The sequence below is a fragment of the Drosophila grimshawi genome, unplaced genomic scaffold, assembly GCF_018153295.1.
Source record: "Drosophila grimshawi isolate 15287-2541.00 unplaced genomic scaffold, ASM1815329v1 contig_44, whole genome shotgun sequence".
Lineage (NCBI taxonomy): Eukaryota > Metazoa > Arthropoda > Insecta > Diptera > Drosophilidae > Drosophila > Drosophila grimshawi.
The window spans coordinates 6,710,766-6,728,736 of NW_025063240.1; the positions used below are offsets into that span (position 1 = coordinate 6,710,766).

The 17,971-nt window shown below is 38.6% G+C and overlaps 1 long non-coding RNA gene across 1 annotated transcript; it reads left to right on the forward strand.

Annotated features, from left to right (window-relative positions):
- The first annotated feature begins 12,748 nt into the window (after positions 1 to 12,748).
- LOC122322610 lies at positions 12,749 to 14,766 on the forward strand. The gene is made up of 3 exons (XR_006246709.1): positions 12,749 to 12,809; positions 14,189 to 14,550; positions 14,652 to 14,766. It is a non-coding gene; the product is annotated as an uncharacterized LOC122322610 (long non-coding RNA).
- Positions 14,767 to 17,971: the final 3,205 nt, after the last annotated feature.

Sequence of the window (17,971 nt, forward strand, 5' to 3'; positions counted from 1 at the left end):
GAATTTCGTTCGAGAATGTTGCCGGTGCCGACGGCGCAGAAGGGTGAAGAAGGGTGGCTGCAACCTGGCCAAGGGAAAAGAACGTCTCTGGATTGCTGGATTGCTGGATTGCCGGATTGCTGTGTGTGGCTTTTCTTCTCAACGGTTTGACTTTTGGCGTGCGGAGCAAATTAATTCACACCTTGCCAATCCATTGTTGAACGACAACAAGACATACATCCATATGCAAATTGTTTCTTACGAATTAAGTGAGAGACTGCCACCCTCCCCTCGCCCCTTGCCATTCAAGGGGGAACTGGACAAAAAGCAATGATGGCTAAAGTGGCAACACATTTTTTGGCAAGCTGCGCTGGTACAAATAACTCCTCGTGTTCCACGACCAACAGCAACAAGAACAGCAACAATAACAGCAACAGCAACAACAACAACAACAGCAACAACAACATCAACGACATATCCGAACACAGAAAGCATGAGTTGACGCTTAAGCCATATTAATTTCGTAGGCAGCTCAACGCACACTGCGTATAATAAATTACAAACAAAATATGCTCATGTCTTCGTGAGTAGACAAAAAGTGGCACAGTCCAGTCCAGTCTTGGTGCCCGCCTGCCCAGCTGCCCCGGCTACCCGGCTACCGATTGAATCGAAAAGAGTCTCATAGGAACATTACAATAATATTATGTCAGTAATTCGGCCCGCGACGGACTGATGTACATGTACACGTACACCGATTCGATATGCTCCCCAACCACCACAAGCCATAACCCCCAACCACACAGTTCCAGCACCAGCACCAGCAGCAGCACCAACACCAGCTCCAGCTCCAACTTCAACTGCTAACCGGTCCGCTTCAGCCAAACTATCGATTCAGTTATGTATGCAAAGTGTTGGCGACGACGACGAAGACGGCAGCTTTGCAGACATTCAGTGGTTCGTGTGTTCTGCGCTGCTCCCAGGCACTTTTTTCAAGTTTGTGAACATTGTGTGGGGTCAAAAAAATAATTAATTTAAAATTCCCGCAGCGCACAACGAAACGACACATTGAAAGCTCTTAAAGTCCCAAATTACGACCATTGTACCAGAAACAAATGAAAGAGACTCACAATAACAATATTTCTGACACATTTGCTGTTTGTAATGCGATTGTCAACTGACTGCGACGACAACCAAATTCGGTTGCTTCCATTAATCTATAGAAATGCCAAACATGCGTTCTATGGTATGTTTGGCAGGTATATCTGCATATGGCATATAGCTGCATATATATTTAATATCACTCCTTGCCTTTTACAGAATTCATTTTTTTGGGACATTAAACTACCATACAAATATCGATTGAGATCTGTCAAAACGAAGAAGAATCTTTCAGTCATAAAAAAATTGAGATAAAAATAATACTTTAGGTTTTCCTTTTAAATCCATTTGCATGTCAAATGTAATTAACCTTTTCATCGAAAGTGGTTAAGATACGAAATTGACAGACTTAGCCTATAAAGTCTATTTTTAAGCTGTGTCAAGCATTAAGTAGCCTGTTTTGATTTGCAGCAAGTTGGCATAAATGATATTTTTGCTGTGAAAGTATATTTCTATTAGGCTAGTTAAACTAGATGCAGAAAAAAATCTAAACTAACTTAAAACATTTTACATTGAATTTAAACTAAAAAAAAAAGTGGTAAATGATATAAATTATAAAGTCAAACTAAAAAAAAATCAATTTAATGCTGTAAGTCTCATAGCTCAACAAAAAGCTAAATAGATTAATTTAAGCCTTTCATCAAACGAGCTGTGTATGTAATGAACCTACTAGTTAGTTGGATGTGGCCATTTACGGTGTCCGATCTGTAAATGTCTGACACTTGAAAGAAAATCAACGATAAGTACTTTCTCATTGCATTGTTTTGCATCCTTCAGTGTGTGTGTGTGAGTGAGTGAGTGGGTAGTAAGTGGTGCTCCTAACAATGTGCCTCATCTGACAAGTATTCAATTAAGTCGAAAAAACAAAAAGAATACAAAAAATAAACGAAATGGCAACACTGTTAGCTCGTTTGATAAACGCAACTCGTAAATCATCCGAGATCCCTTGAAGAAGTACCGCTGGCGTTTGGCCTTTTAACGTTGGTTGGAAGGCAGGTGCGGAAAATTACTTTTTATATGCTCCCTTTTAGTGGTTTATTATGACAAAACAAACGTGAAGCCAAAATTTAAGCGCACATGCGACGCAACTGGAACTGAGACGGGGACCGGGAATGGGACTGGGACTGGGACTGGGACTGGGACTTTGACTCTGACTGAGACTGGGCTGGAGAGCTCATGCGCGGCGGCCCGTTCATATCCATATGTATAGTGAGCCAAACACTCGAACGGGGCAGCTCATTGGTCTGCGTGGTCAGTCTTTCAGTTAGACCAGAGCCAGGGAAGTTCAAGTCTCGGCCGATAAAGACACACACGGACAAATAAATAGAGAGAGAGAGAGAGAGAGACAGAAGGGAAACGCTATAAGCGCTATAAACATGATAAAAGAAACAGCTATAAAGCAGCCCGAAACGGAACAACAACAACAACCGCTAGCTGCACAACATAAATCATCAAATTGTTAGGAAGATCCATTATAGCCCATTACGAACACCAACATAACAACTACACCTGAGCTGGCAAAGGGAACAGACGAAGACGAGCTGCAGCATTATTAAAATGCCGTTTTGCTTAATTTTATTTTATTGTTTTTAAGAAATTCAGCCACACGAATACCAAGCGTGCCTACAAACAGTCAAAACTGTTTCTCTCTAATCGGGTGGTCGTCGCAGCGACATTGCCACAAGTATTGACTATATACACACACACACACATATATATATATATATATATATATATATGTACATTTACAGAGGCGACACCAAATGCTCAACAAGACGCGGCAACAGCAGCGCTAACGAACACAATGAAAAGCAGGCAAATTCAAATTTATGAATGTGAATGAGATACGCTAAAGATACGCGATCCGAACTCCAACACCAACACCAGGTCCAAGTCCAACTACAACTCCAACTCCAACTCCAGCTCCCGAGACGTTGACCGGGTGTGCAATGTCCAGCGGCTCGCTTAGCGATTCCTTGGAAGTGGAAATGAGTAATTTTTTTCAATTTTGTCTTCTGTTTTTTTATTTTTATTTTTGTTTTTTCTTTTTTTAAATTAGATTGGAGGCGTTGATAATGGGAAGTAAAGATAAAGTTAATGCGTGTCATGATGGGCTACTGTTTACCAGCCAAAAATTGTTTAATATACAATGAAAATATTAATAAGCCTAATGATGATCAGATGGCAACACGAAAATATACATGCGTCTACATATTTGTATGTAGACTTCTAAATAAGGGGGTAATAAATGTGTAGATATGCATAAATGAATATAATGAATGAACGTTCCTTTACTATATCAATTTTGTAGTCAGCTGACTTGCAACTTTTCAATAATAATAATTGCCTTGCATTGCAAAAATGGTAATTCATAAATTTACAAACTCGGTATATATATATATGTATATATATATGGGGTGATATTTAATTAAACACCTTTCTGATTTACAACAACTACATTCAAACGTAAGCAATTGATCAAGCTCATGGCCATTTAATTATATACAGACATTCTCTAGGGTTCAGCTGTAAATTGCGCCAAAATAGGAATAGGTGCGGCGGGTTCTTTGAAAATCATTTGGTCCCGAACCCCAAAAACCGCTTATCTACAGACCATCTATGTTAAGTAGCCGACGGCCCGGACCGCCGTCAAAGTGTCTGCCGGAACCTGCTTCTGCTTCTGCTTCAGCTTCAGCTTCTGTCCCGAGAGCGTGACGTCGCCGCTGCCGTCGCTGCCGGGGGTCTTGAGAGATGAAAGAGTCATAGATTGGGGAGCGGGAATGCAAGTGCAAGTGGTGCGTAGATGTTGAGAGATTGTTAAATGATACTCAAACAGCAATTTGGAATTTATTTGATGCGATATTAATCGCTGTACAAGGGTTACGCATACTTCTGCCTGAGAACACACCTTGCCGTCTTTTATTCCCTCAGCTCCTTCTTCTGCTACTACTTGGACTGCTGGGTGTACAGTGAGCACTCTGTATATGCTACAGATACATAAGCAGATTACAGTACCAAAAATTCTATTTGATAAGAATTATTTTTTAATATATTCACCATTCTAGATATTTACCATATAAACATGACCTCTTCATTTTTAATGTTAAATGACTGTAATACTTTATTACCATTCATATAAGAATGTTCTACTATCAATAATTCTTTTTTTTAGTCAAGTTTAAAGTCATATTTTTGTATATATTTACTATCCTATACCTAAAACGTTCACTAAATTCAATATTTTATAATTTTTAAAAATTAGAGAAAGTAATTTCGTTTTGTAAACAAAATTAAAAAAATGAAATTAAATGAATTATAATACCAGTATAAAAATCTCGATAATCCTTTTAGAAGAATGAAAAATAATAATGACTGCTATAAAAAATATGAATTACTTATCTTCAAAAAAATCATAGGACACAAACCTTATCAAAATTGAATGCTAAGTTTAAAAATCTCGTTAATCTTTAACAAAACTTGAAGACTATAAATAAAACAATCGTTTTAAAATATGATTTGTTTGTAATACATATAAAAATAAAAGGCAGAGTAAAATATTTCAATCTTTTGTTCGCTTACTCAAAATTTGAAAACTATAAACAAACTAAACGTTTAAAAATTCAAATGGAAAGATATTCAGTGTTATTCTAAATGCATATACCATGCTTAATACATGTAAAAAGAAAAGGCATAAGCAAAAGACACCAGAGTTAAACAGCTGCAGTGGCTCATGTGTTGGCATATATTAAATATTGATCAATTCGCTGTCGAGTTTTATGCAAAGTGAACTACTGTTGACCTTGCTCGCCCCTAAATCGTAATCGGTTCGCTTAATGCGTTCAAATGACTAACAAATTGTGAGCGACAAGACAAGAATGAAAGGTTTTTAATGAGTTGCCACCGATCCGAAGTATTCATTCTTACTTATTACTATTCTGTTGCTATTTAAATGAACACATGTTCGCTACCAATGTGTGTGTGCGAGTCCGTGTGTGTGTGGTGTGTGTGGACAGTTTTGCATACCATTGGCAATTCATGGGCAAGGCAACTGCAACTAACTATCTACATACATATATACATATGTATCGCATAGATACGCACACACACAAACACACACACAGATGCATATATATACACATATTTGGGGAACACATGTCAACATTCCATGAACACATGTACCAAGTTACACACAGATACACTAATACATATATGAGCAGCAGATCTGTGCTGTGGGTGTTGGGTTTGGTGTCTCTGTGTGTGTGTGCGTGTGTTTATGTGTGTGTGGTGGGTGGTCTCAATTAATTAATTGCCTTTGCCAATTTATGTGTGTGCGTGTGTGTGTGCGAGAGAGTGGGCCATTTGGGCGAAATGCAATTAAAACACTTACCCGCAAATGTGTCTGCTTAGTGTGTGTGTGTGTGTGCGAATGCGTGTGTGGGTGTGCGTGTGGGTGTGCGTGTGTATGCGTGTTGAAATAATGGTGTGCGAACACAAACACTACGCCAGAGGCAAGAGGTCGCCACTCTACACAAATAGTTTGTGACCTTTTGGTTGTTTTACAAACAAGCCCCAAACAGTTGCCGCCATCGTCGACGTCGTCGTCGGCGGCGTCGTCGCGCCTCAATGTCACACGCCGTTGTTGCCTTTGTTGTTGCTGTTATTATTGCTGTTGTTTGCTGATGCTGATGCTGCTGCTGCTGCTGCTGCTGCTGCCAGCAATACTGGCAACAAGAATGAGTCCAAAAAAGACGCCGCCGTCGCCGTCACCGGTGTTTGGAATTGCAAATTGCGAACGGCGCGTCGCACATCGTTGAGTCCAGGCCCATTTTAATTGTTTACATTTTATTTTGCTTTCAACGCTTATAATTATTAATTTCACTGGCACTTGCCACTTACCACTTCCTCACCGTCTCACGTCGCGCGACGAGCGTTGCGTCGCCATCATCGCCATCTCTTTGCCCCTCTGTGTCTCCGCCAGCGTCTTGTGTCTTGCGTCTTCGTTTTTTTGTTTTTTTTTTTGTTTTTTTTTTTTTTGGCTTGTTGTGGGTGTTGCTGTTATTGGCTTTTGCGAGTGCAGCACAAATTAATGCAAGACCAAGCACAGTGGGAGATGCCAGCGAAGCCATTTACAACATTGCGGCTTTTGTGGCAAGCAAAAAGTAATAAACAAGTTTGTTTATGTATTCAAAAAATATAACCGAGATTTAATTAATCATACCCTTTGCATTAAAAAGTTATATCTCAACTTTGTGGTTATACTCAATAAGAAGAGCCTTAGCTCCATCTCCTCCTACCATCGCAATTTAAAGCCTCCTTTTAACAACATTCAAGTCTCTACACAAAATGTAAAATTCAATTCCTTTAAGGAAAATTACAATGTCTAAAACATCCAATCGGGTGGACATTTTGACTTTTTATTTATTTATATATTTCTTTAAAAAAATGTATTAAGAAATAAATTAAATAAATTTAAAATCAAAATTGCAATTTAAATGATAGAAAATTAAAAGACATTTATTAAATTAAAATATGTAATAAAAAAATAAAATATTCTGGAGCTATTAAAATTTAATATTGGAATATTTACTGCAAGAATTAGGAAGTAGCAGAAAAAAATCAGTCCAAAAATTATTATATTCTATTTTAAGCTAGCAAAAACAAAAAGTCCTTTGTAAATTTGCAAAAAAACCTTTGAAATAGTAAGCATGCATTTAAGTATGAATTTTCATTGAAAGTTATGCAAATTGAAAGCAAAAGAATCAGTTAATGGAATTTTCTAGGGTATTTGTTGGCTCCGGCATGCTACACACAAATATTTCACTCAAATCAACGTACTTTTTGTGCACCAGGAAGACGGTGGAGGCAATGTCGCTGATTCGTTTCTTTATTCATTGTAGCGCCAATGCACGCGACTTGTGATTTGGCTGTTGCTTTGGCTTGCTTTGATTCCGGACTCTTTTGACGGTCGAGCTCCAAACAAGAGAACAGAGCAGGAACCACCTCAGTTGTAGATTGTCTACACGAAACAGACTATCACACTTTCGTGGTTGTAGTTGGTCTGTCCACCGTTACTAAGACCAGACCACGAGTACATATTGTATTCTATGCCTGTTCCACATAGATAGATAGCTGGATGGCTTGGCTTGGCTTGTTAGTTGTATGTGAAAGTCGCAGCGAACACTCTCAGTCGCCCAGCTAAGACCAGGCTTACACCGTGTTTGAGCCGCAACTAAAGTGATAATTGCGGGCTCATAATCAGCTTTTGGCGTGAGACGTTCTTAACAGAGAACATACACGACTGCCTGATGTACGTATTACAATAACAATTTTATATGCACACACACATACCTGTCTATAGTGGATATCGTGTCTGGCACTTGAATTAAATAAACATATTCCAAACATTTAGCACAATGGGGAAAATGTAATGTTTGACAGTGTAATTTATTGCCATTACTTAACTTATAAACACGTTTATTTTATCATATTTATTTATCTATGTGCATTTTCTGCATTACCTTTTAAAGGACTCTTCACATTATCAACTAATATATACATACACATGCAGCATATATTTTTAAGCATAATAATTGAATTTATATTTAAAAACAAAGATAAACTTTTCTGTTTAACATATTCGCTTTTCTTTTTGGATACATGTATTTTCTAATCTTAATAATTAATTCATTTCAGTAGAATCTTAAAAACACTGATTTAATTATGTAATAAAATCTTTATAAGCATGCACAATATAATATAATTTTAGGAATAATAATAATAATAAAAAAAAGATTTTACAAAATTTTTAATTTCCTTTTTTTTGTATTTGAATGCATGTTTTTTAAAAAGAGATTTATTTTATTAATAATCAGTCTGTGTAAAGGGTGATGGCAAACACACACTTAAAGATGTAATAAAAACATAAAAATAATAAAAATCAAATTATTTAAAAAGAAATCATAAGTTGCGACACGCTTTTTAGGAAGTGTGATATGAATGAATGGTTCCAGAGTCCAATGGATTAAAGAGAATACTTTGTTGTATAATATATGTATATAGCTGTGACTGTGACACACTTGGCAGTTCTGGTACGTGATTACAGTGTGTTTGCTCAGATTTGGGCGGAAAACATGTGTAGCTCAACTGCTAATGTTAATGTCGATTGTAGAGCCGGGATTGTTGCCGTCCTGCATGCGAATTAGAAATTAATTCGCCCTTGAATGAATATTAAACACCATACGCTGTATATCAGCTTGCGTTTGCCGCGTGTGTTCCGTTGTATGTATACATGTGTGTGCAACTGCATTTTGGGAACCAGCAAGTGGCAATGATTTATTTGGCCACACTACCTCTAACTGTCAATCGGGACAAAACGGATCGCATTCCGGGAGCTTTTGTTTCCAGAGATTCGAGCGTAACGCGTTGGCTGTCAACCGTGTTATACTTTTGTGCGTTCCCACGACATTTTACTGGCAGCCAGACTCCAAATGGCCCGAATGAGCTACCAAAGAGAGTGAGAGAGAGAGATAACCGAGAGGGTGGGAGCAATGAGAGGTGTTAGCAGCTGGGCATTGCCAAGCGTCTACCTAAATCAAGCGGGAAACGCAACTCAAGCATTTGGCAATTAACAATTTTATTTCTATGAGCCACAAACAATGTTAACCGCGCGGCATCCGCAGCAGCTACTGCTTACTAACTTGGCTAACTGGCGCGCGTTACGCCTCCATTACACCTTGTTGCAGTTGTTACGCAGTAATTTTTATGTCTTTCCACGGAACAAAGTCATACAAAACGGCGCGGAACTGCCTCCAAAAGAGAACTTCTCTTGACGATTCCGAGGCGATAATTGCGTGTTTAACTTGCTCTTGCCATTGTTATTGTTATTGTTCTTTCGCTTGATAAGCGGCCTGATCTTTGTCTCGAGTCGTTTGGCTTAGCGACATTTGGAGGGAAACCATTTTGCCAGCCAGCTCTTTTAGTTTTTCCACAAATACTACATTAAGTACTACATTCCAAGCCACCGGCATCCTTGTCCAGCCGATCGTGAAGAACAACAGTTACCCTTTTTAATGAGGTACAATTAAAAATGTCGCATAACTTCGCTTAAAATGGACAATATACAAAAGGCCCTCGGAAAAATGGGTCTTTAATATCGCATCGAGAGAGCAGAGAAAAAGGACTCTTAGAACCAAGTTGCCAATCTGGTTCCACGTCAATTTATTCATTTCTTTATTAATTTATTTAACCTAGGCCTTCGTCTCGCAAGAGTATTTATTAAAAGCAGTTAAAACCGAAAAGAATTTAGTTTCCGCTTCCGATTCTGGTGCATAAAGTATAAATATTTCGGTACTCTTACAAACTGTTTTACGGTATTCGGTTAGGTATTGGTAGCTTTATTTTTACGATATGCTACGGAACCAATACAAAAGTTTTAAAAATAAGTAATAACGTTCCAAATGGGCATCACTAACTGTAGCATACTCTGATACCATTTGTGGAAAAAAATGATCAGCAATAAAAATTAAGTAATAAAATAGAGGCGTCGGCAGGCAAACTATGGTCTGCAAGATTTATTTCTTGTTATACCTTGAACCCATTAAAATGAGCATATCTTAATCAGGATCAACAGCCACGTCGATCTAACCATATCGTTCTGTCTCTCCGTCTGTAAGAACCAACGGATCCTTACATAAAGTAAGGTATAGTATTGAATAGTTTTCAAAAACATGACTGGTGAGTAAATTAATTTGATGAATCCATTGGAACATTTCGAAAAAAAAGAGATTGGCAAAGTTGTGAGATTTGTGCTACATTTAAATTTTTTAACTTAATTTTTTGAAAGTGTAAGTTACATTATAAACATACCAAGCATTTTCCACCACCATAACTTAAAATCGAAATTCTAAAATTGTGCTAATCTACGATTAGTCATTTACTTAGTTAGTTTCTAGCTTATGTCGGTTTCCCCTCTATCGGTCTGTCTTCCAGAGGCTATTAGATACGTTTAGTACGCACTTTCTCTATTCTCGATGGGTATTCAATTTCTGATTTGTGCAACTCGTGCTGGCTCGCCCTCCCGTTGCGTGTTGCACCTAATCTGTGTGTCCATCCGGGCGAAGTCGAACAGCATTTTAAATTCCTGGGTGCACAGTGCAGCAATTGATCTTTGGTCAGCAGGCGTTTAGTAGTTTGATTGTTTGTGCCACAAAATAATTTGCATAGCCCATTGTGCGCACCAAAGTCGTACGCATTCTAAAAAGGGGGGCTGGGCGCCGTTTTGTTTTGTCAGAGTTGGCGTTGGCGTTGGCGTTGACGTTGGATGTGGCTTTGGCTGTGGCTTTGGCTTTGGCGTCGCCGTCCACTGTCGGTTGTCGGTTGTCGGTCGTGCGTCATGGGGCCTCGGGCTTGCGGCTTGCATACATATGCCGCACCTGCGACTTCATGCCAAATCCAGAGTCCAGCACCAAAGAAGGCGTTTTTTTTAATTGCGTCGACATGCCCGAACTACCAATGAGAGAAAGACTCTTGTCGTCAGGTTAGCGACTGCCCGATCGGCCGATACCGATAGCGATAGCTTTGTCGTCGTTGTCGTCATCGTTGCTGGCGCTCTCACGCAAAAAGTGGCAGACACATGTGCGATAATCCACATACATTGCAACTGCATACCACCATCGGCATTGTGCACAATAAGTATCCACACAAACACACACAGATACACACACAGATACAGATACAGATACATACACATATTCATCTCGCCATTTCTTTGTCTTTGGCGAGGCGTCGCACAAACTTCGTCTAAATATTTATCCAGCATGTCATAGCTCTTTGCCTTTTGGACCACAAGCAAACATGGCCCAATGGCAGTTGCAAAAAAAAAGAAAGAAAAAAACAGGCTTTATGCTTTTTTTTTTTAAACGAGTGCGCGACTTTTGATTGCATTTGGGTCTATTATTGCGGTTGCTCTTGCTGTTGATGTCATTGTTTGATGTTCATCCATTTATGGTTGGCATTGTTTGATTAAAATACTTTCCTTATGGATAACAGAGTATGGCCTAAACAACCAATCAATGCTTTAAACGAACACAGCCCGATGAGAATATAATACTCACTTAGTGTTAGTGAGAGTTTGCCTTTTAGCTTTATATTTGCACAGCCGCCATAGACAGGGAGACTGACAGACAACCAATCGATCGCTCGACGGCATTTCAAGATTCCATTATGACACCCGACACTGTTTACCTATTTGCTCACATTTAACGGATTACTGCGTTTCGACTCGACCAACAACAGCAACAAACAGCGGAAACCAGCCAAGATCGCGCACTCTATACTTTGCAAATAGTCCAAAAACAGCCAAACAGTCAAACAGCCAAACAGTCAAACAGCAGCGAAAACGGCTGCCTAGCATCTCATGATCACCCAGATATATCTGTGTGTATATATCTTTGTGTGTGCGCGTGTGTATAAGTGTTGCAGCAACAGCAAAAGCAGCAGCATCGGCAGCTCTCTAAACTTGCATCTGTGTGTTCAACAAATAGAAATCAATGGCCGCTTTAAGGGGGGAGAGATCAATGGGAATGTGATAATCATTCCAATTCTCAGCTCAACTTGGCTACTCTGTCTGCTCGTTGTTCCGAGTCATTGGCTGGCAATGGCAAATACGTATTCAAATAGCGACAACAACGACAACTGCTGTGAAGTTGTAGTTGTCGTTGTCAGTGTTTGTATACCCTTGCCGAGGGTATTATAATTCTGTCGTGATGCTTGAAGGAGACATCCCCGATCGCAGTAAGTATAAAATCTTCTTTATCAGCATCACTAGCCGAGTGCGTCTCTCAATTTGAAAGCTTGATTAAGCATATAGATTTATATCCGCATATATATGCAATCCGCCGGATCAGATCATTATACATAGCTGTCATAGGAACGATTAACAAGAATATTCGGACCAACTCACTAGTTATATGCTTGGACAAAAACTGCATTATCTACAATACAAAATGGCTTTTATAAACCATGAATTAAAATTGCTCTGAAGTTTAGATAAACTTTTTTAAATGAAAACCCCATTGAATGCTGTAAATAAGTTCTGGTTTTTGGCAATAATTTCTTAATGTTGGGTTTTAGAAGCGGCAAAAAGTGATGCACTAGGTTTGGCGGTTAGACTAAGAAGAATTTATTCAATGTATTTTAAAGTTAAGGTATCGAGCGCAGTATCGATATCTTCTGTTATTAACATTAGTAATCGGAATGTTGTATTGATCTTTTACATATTTTCAACACTTAACATACGAAAAAACAGTCAAAATTAAAAATCTTACGTTTAGATAAAATACTTTATAAAGTTATAATTATAAACTATCTAAAAATAATTGTATATATGGAATCGTAGAATACCAATGTTTAATAATAATTCACGTATCATAAACTCGAATATAGAAAATAAATCCTACAAACTGGATATATTTGTTCCTGGACATCTTACCCGGTAATTAAGAAGAGAAATATTTAGAGAGACACAAAATTGCATCTTAGAATCACTTTTTTTAAGTACAGCCAAAAGTAAAGATATTTTCCAAATATCAATTCCGTTTTTTTCTGAGTGCAGGAGCAATTTTGAAATTTATAATGAAATTACGAAGTCAGCAGATGGACTCCGGTCTGCAAGCGTATGTAATCTTCGGCAAGGCTAAGATAGCCATAGTTTCTTGTTGTTTTTGTTGTTGTTGTTGCTGTTGAAACAGTCAGCGATGTTTTGCTATTGCTGCCTTTTTATCATTTGTCTTATTTACCTACACTCATTCGCTCTGGGTGTTGTCTTTCTCAAAAACGCTCGAGCTGCATGTTTGCATTGCCTGGCTGCATCTACGATTGCGACTTTGACTTCGGGTTGACTTGGCTGGGCAGAGTTGGATTTGCATTGGGCACCGCGCTGTATTTGCCATGTTAATACGAGCCAGTGTCGCTCGCCTCGAGCCGCATTAGCGACACAGGAGAGTTTTTGGGCCGTGTCGTTTGGCCGGTGCCGATTCAGCTTTGCAAAACAGATGCCGCATGCGTTTATTTAGTGCGCGTGCGCATGCGCATGAGGCCATCAGCCATAGTTGTGTTGCAGTTGCAGTCATCAGTGGTGCGGCTGCCACAAACGCCGGCGACAGGGTACTGGGTATAGTTGATGTAGCGGCACTGGCCAAAGGAATGCTTGAAATGTTTAGGCCAAGTTGGGATTACTGGCGTCCAAACATCGGTCGACATCAAAGAGTTGCCAACATTTGATGGTAATTGCCGCTAAACGATTTTCAATGTTAACTTGTAAAAACGTTAACATTTTTAATTTGTGTTATATACTCACGGACAGTTGTTTATATCTGGCAGTCGCACACACACACACACACACACACACACCACACACATAAACACATGTCAGTTAGTATCCACGTTGTGTGCCTCTGTTTTATTCCTTCTCCCCATACTGGTTAGCATAAATTCCGTGCTTTATCAAGCACATTACCCACCGCAAACACACACAGACACACACCACTAACACACACCACTCACACACACTCAAGCCATTGGCATTAATAAGTATCTGATTGAAAAGAGCAGTTAAATCTTGTTTCTTTTTTTTTTTTTGATGATTATCTTACGAAGATCTTCACACCCATCAGTTAATTACTAGTTTTATTGCAAACATGTACAGCCGCAAGTTTTAATGTGCATTTTTATAATGCGATTCCATATACATCAATATAAAGCTTAAATTAGCAATTTTATCTCTTATTAATATCTAGCAATTATCTAAGCAACATATGTATTTATTTTTATGCTCAGTTTATATCACATCGATAAAATTTGCGTATACGAGTAAGCTGCAATAAAATCCAAATAAAGTCCAGCTGTGTGAGAACTTTTATTTGCCTGACTGTAGAACTGTCTTAATGTTGTGCAGAAATATGTTAAGTCGTGGCTACCCAAAGTAATTCACTTATCCAGTTATCCAGATCACAATCAGATAACTAACCACACAGATACGATTTTTATACTGCAGGTTCTTCAAGTGTGCATCAGTGCTGGCCATCTTGATCTCTCTTGGTCTTGGTTTGAGGCCAACAAATCGAACGGATGACGGTGCCAGTCCTAAGCATAATAATAATGATCATAACGACATTGTGCATAAAGTGGAATTCTCGAATCAAAATCAGCTCATTACGGAGGCTAATGTAAGCACAACAAAGCCATTCTGCGAGATTTATTCAACAGCTTTAAGTGGTCGGGATGAAGGAGGAGCAGCAGCTGGAGGAGGAGGAAGATGATGCAGCGCTAATGACATTATGCACGATTGCCTTAAAGGAAAAGACAGAATCAGAATCGAATTCAGATTTTGTTAACGAATCAATGCAGTCAAAAGAAGTATTAATAAGAAGACTAGTAACATTTTCTTATTATTTACTTTTTTTTCTTCTTTTTTTTCTTTTTTCAATACGCGACCGTATCCGAATCCAAAAACCGAGGTCGACTCTGAAGCGGTGTGAAAAGGCTTTCATTTCAAACGCAAACAATCGCTGCGAGTAGGAATTGAAATTAATTTCATGTATCATCATTAATCAAAACACTCGCTCGCGAGCAGCCAAAGTATATATATATATATGTATGTATATGTTTTTGTATTCATCTGTAAGTAGAAAGATGTTGACTGCATTGGAGTAAGTAGTCATGGTCTGGTTTGGGCTCTTCACAAACACACACACACAGCCACACACACGAGTATTCTTCTACATATGAATGTATAACGATATTCATTCTGCAATCGGTCCCCCTCCACTGACAATTTCAATAGTAGGCTTTTGTAGGGGCGGGGCGGGGGCGAACAGGGACATTCCCCGAGCTCAACTAATCAGCATGCAAAGAAAACAACATTAAGAGTCAACAACAACGACTGGCACTCAACACAATTATGAGAACTGACGCTGCAAGAGTTTCATGTTTAATGACAAGTCACTTTCTGCGCCCCAGTTCAGTCATCGTCATTCCGTCATTCAGTCATTCAGACGAGCCGTCGAGCAGTCAAGCCGTCGAGCTGTTGAGCTGTCGAGCAGGCAAACTGCTGCTCCCAGTTGCCCCTGGCTCTAACGATGTTTTCTTTGAAAAGTTAGAAGCCGTTTCCAGTAGTTCAATTACAACTTCACCTCACTTGAAGCGTTTTGTCTCGGGTCCGCTCTAACCTCACGCCCTCAACGATAATACAATCCATACACGAGAGTTCGAGCAACATTCCAACGGCCTGAAGATGAACAACAAGAATATATAACGACATATATTGTGTCGATGGCAAACTCTTGTTGATTTATTGGTTAAATTTGATGCTAGTCAATATAATGAAAATTATGAAAATATTTTCAATAGTAATACACTTCTCACAACATGAATAGGTCACCCTATACACTCTCCATGTATTTTTGACGAATGACTTCATTTTCTGTTAACAAAATGAGGTCCACAACTTTTTCCTTTGGTTTGAAAACCATGTAGTACATTTTAATATTGCACAAAATAGTAATTATAAAATATTTATTATTATAAATACATTTTTTTTAAGGAGTTTACTTCACTTTGCAGTGGTTGATGATCAGCAACTGTTTTCATCTAGTATTCATCTTAATTAAAATATTCAAAATGCTTAGCATATTTTTTTTAAATTATTTTATTTCTGAGGAGATATTCCAATTAAAATCTTATGCAATTTAATATCCTGAAGTCAATTAAAAATAATGTTAAAGCTAAGAAATTCTGAGGGATTTGAAAACTGTTCTCACAGGTATTGAAGCACTGTGAATGCTGACAATCTGTACTCATTTACCTGATCTATCAGCGAAAAGTAAATTCAAAGATTTCCACTCTGACTGAAGGAAGTTCATATATATTTTATTAAAATAAGCATGTAGTGCTGTATACATTTTTTTATCTGATTGTCAGCCAACAGGATGTCAATTTGAGATACATATTTTATTCAGACACCACTCAGTCGGCATTATAGAATCGATATTTGAAACTGGTGGCAGGGCAGTGTGGTTTGAACTATTCGCAGCTCATCAGCATCGGCATCGGCATCATTTTGTATGGAGATACATGCGTACACAAAACACATTAACAAATCGTGTCTCAAATTAAAGGTTCAACAACAGCAGCTCTGACACCGACACGGACACCGACAACACAGTAACAAATGTTGTCGCTTTCATTGCGTTTGTGTAGGTTGACAATTTTGGGAACGGTTTCGGCCGTTAACAAAACATGGCATTTAATAATACGTCTACAATGGCCATGCATAAGTGTTATCGCTGACTAAAAAGCTTTTTGTTGCTACTCGCACGGTTATTGTGGTTGCTTTTGTTGTGTCTGTCTGTGTGTGTGTATCTGCCCCTGGCTTGTTATATCATATGTATCCGTATCAGAGTTTTTGTCGGTGCCCCATGTCCCATAGCTGCCGTTGCTGCTGCTGCTGTTGCTGCTGCTTGTAGTGTTAGCATTGTTGTTGTTGATTGGCCGGCGAAAGGTTGAAAACAAATGAGGTCGAACGTTTTTCCATCGAGTTTTATCAGCGTTATTAATATTGTAGATTCAAAACAAAACACACGTGATGCCATTAAATGCCATGTTTAATGGTTAGTAACGATTTCGATTTATGTATTTTAATGCCCGACCAAAACCAGATAAATATTCAAATTATAATCGTGACCCAATGTTTTGGGGCTACCAAATATCTCATGTGGCTGGGCCATTCAATTATAAATATTATCAAACAATTTTGGTTTTTCTGCTGTTAATAACTGTATATACATAATTGACACTCAAGCATTGGATAAGACAAACCAATTTACCAATTTACAGGGCAACAAAAACCAAACCTTAACTTCGGATTGGAAAGTCCTTGCAGAAAATCTGTTAAATCTGGGTCTACTATGACAAACCGTTTGATTAAACACTTCTCGTTTTTGGGCAACTGCGTACAAATAAATAAAATGCGCTGTCGTAGTAAATTGGTAATAAAACAATGTCCTTTCGTTGTCCATAAATCGCCAGGCAATATAACAAGCCAGTTTTTGTGTGGCACCCAAACTCATCGATATAGATTGTTGTTTGTCCTTGTTTCTGGGATCAGTCTCTCTGGCATAACTACACGAAATAAAGCGAAAATCAACTGAATTCCAGCACCGCGTCATTCGCATCCTGTCATTTATTTATCTCTACCTCTCTCGCCCCACCCAATGCAAGGACGTGCTGTTTCAGTATAGTATTAGTCGCGTCATTGCTGGTCACAATGAGGATTCAATAGCTCAACCACTGGCTCCCTGGCAGGGCATACAGGGTGTCCTGTATGTGTGTGTGCATATGTGTGTATGTGTAGGGCTTATGTGCACATATGTGCTAGCTATTTGTCTCTGTGTGTGTGTGTGGCTGTGTGGCTGTGTGTCTGTGTGTGTTTGCTTGTGTCAATAGAGACAACAATGCGGTTCAGATGCGACAGTCGTCATCCTGTCAAAACAAAGTGTGATTATTGATAATTTATGATGTCACGGATTTTTCCGCTAGCCGTATTATTATTCTTTCGCCAGACATTGCAATATTTTCCACATTTTTCCTTTGCCATCGAACGTTTAAATCGCACACAATGTGCACCTATATACATATGTGTGCACATGTATATATATATACATATTTTCATCATGTCTGCATACTTTATTCAACTGCATAAATATATACTCAACGTATTTATTTCTGCTTAAGCACACGTTCAGTATAAAATTGTTATGCGTACATTAGAGATTATTAT